Consider the following 2,365-nt stretch of genomic DNA (forward strand, 5'->3'; position numbering starts at 1 on the left):
TTTTGCATGTAGGGCCGTTTCCAGCAGCTGCCTTGTCAGCCCTCGCCCACCTTCTGGGCTTGCCTTCTCTGGTGCCTTCTCCACATCCCAAATCCCGGGGCTTCCCCTTCTTCCCATGTCATTCCTTCTTGCTGGTCTGCTGCAGCTCCCAGCCTCCTGTGCCACCTACTCTGCATCTACAGCACCTTGGGTCCATCAGGACAGTGAATTGCAAAGGTTGGGTGATGGAAAGCGAAAGTGTTCACACTGGGCAATGCTCCCAGCACCTCCCGGCTGGGAGCGAGCGAGAGTCCCAGCTCGTGCAGACTCAGCTTCGCCTCTTGCCCAAGACCTTGCATACAATAAGCCAGCTCTTCCTCACGGGACACTTTGGTCCTTAGCAGGGTGGTTGCAGACTCTGAATCTAAATGTGAGCAGGGCCTGGCTTAGGGACTGCAGCCAGGCAGGGAATTAAACCCAGGTTTTCCTGCATCTCGCAGCTTGGGGTCAGGAGTTGGAGACGACGAGCTGAGGGAGGAGAAGAGGGCAGAGACATGTGCTTCCATGTGCACACACACTTGTGCTTTAACCAGATCAGTTCATAATGAAAGGCTCCACTGGCATTTCAAATACAGAAGTTGAATTCCTCTTGGCTGTCAGTGCCTGAGCTCTTTTCCCAAGAGCCCAGGGACTTCCCTGGGTATTCCTGATGGAAATCCAGCAGCTGCATTGCAGTGCTTTCTGGAGCTGAAGTTTTGGAAGCCAATCTAACCATAAGCAGAGCTGAAACTCCATCCTTGCCTTGTGGCCTTGCCTCAGCTTTGAGCCCTAAACTTGCTGTAAAGGGATGAGAGATGTGATCATAAAAATGTGAGGTTTTATGGCTGCTTTTTCAGGGCTTGGAGAGATTTGGTGGCTTAAAAGGGGATTGTCAGGTCAAGCTGGAGTTATGCAAGAGCCATCAAAGCTTGTGTGGCTGTTTGGCTTCTTTATGTTAATACCCAGGCAGCATCTGCAGCCCCAGCCCTGGAGAACATGGAAATCAGAGGTGGTAGAAACCTCCCAGCTCAGGGAACCTTTGCCATGTCCAAGCCAAGAAATGCTGAGGTCTTAAAGAGCCTGAGAAGTGCCGTGTTTTAGCACCAAGGGGCTCTTTGCAGCCTGGGGTTGGAAAGCAGGGGCTGAAGCAGGGCTGGTTCTTCCTGGTCGGGTGAAGCTCTGCAGCGGGCAGGGATGGAGGGAGATCCTGGGTGCGAGATCCTGCACCTCCTGCACCCACATGTCCCCACGCTGGGAGGGAACGGCCTCGCCAAGGCTCCCAGGCCTGAGGGAGGTGACACTTTGGCTCCTGTCGTTCCCGTTGAGCAACGAGCTGGGGCAAAGGGCCAGGATTAGTCACCCCAGTTGAGGCACATCCCTGGGGGGGGACAGGCTTTCTGCAGAGCTGGTCCTACCTGTGCCAGCCCCTCCAAGCCTGGCACCAGGAGAGGCCGAGCCCACCCTGACCTTGTGTGGGACCTCCTGGCTGAGACTGAAGGCTGCAGGTCTGGTCTGATGGGGATGGAGGGGTTTGGGCTTTGGTTGCAGCCATTGAGATGGGGTTTTCTGTGCCCCCATCAGCTTCCAGCCCCAAATCCTGTCCTGTGGCCAGGCCACCACACTGGAGCCCTGGTTGCACTTCCCACCCAGCAAAGTGTCACCCCATCAGCACCCCAGAGCCAGGTCACCCCCTGGCAGCCACAGAGTCTCCCTCCACAGCCCAGAACACAGTGTGTGGATCAGGACAAGTCAACCACCGGCCTGGTGTGACTGGGGGTACCAGGATGTGTGTTTTCAGCAGCCCCCGGCCTTGCAGTGTGGGTCAGGGCTCAGCCCCACGCTGGGGGCTGTGGGATGGCTGAGATGGGCTGAAATCCAGAGGATGAGCCCAGTGTGAGCCCACACCTCAGCCCAGGGAAGGTTGGGGCACTGCTGGCTCCATCACAGCACTCAAGAGCCCGGCGCTGTCAGCACCCAGCACCATCTCACTTGGGTGCTGCCACACCAGGGAGGTGCTGGTGGCGGCTCAGGCTCAGCCAGGAGCCGGCCGTAGGGCACGAAGCCCTGTGGGGAGGTTGTAAGAGCCGGTGACAAGGGACAAACCCAGCCGGGGTCCTGCAGCCCTGCTCGGGACTGGCAGAGCCTTTTGCAGGCAGCGCTGCCAGGGCAGCATCCCCCCACTTGCCCTCAGAGACCTGGTCCAGTGGCCTTAACCCCTTGGCTACCAGCTGTGGTGGGACAATGCCCTGTATTGAGGGCTGCATGGAGACCCTGCTCAGGGTAAGGGATGGTCCCATGACCCTTGTCCCTTTGCTCCACTCGTGTTAAAGTCAATAAACCACACATA

Source organism: Nestor notabilis, unplaced genomic scaffold (genome assembly GCF_000696875.1).
Source record: "Nestor notabilis isolate BGI_N333 unplaced genomic scaffold, ASM69687v1 scaffold17340, whole genome shotgun sequence".
NCBI classification, from domain to species: domain Eukaryota; kingdom Metazoa; phylum Chordata; class Aves; order Psittaciformes; family Psittacidae; genus Nestor; species Nestor notabilis.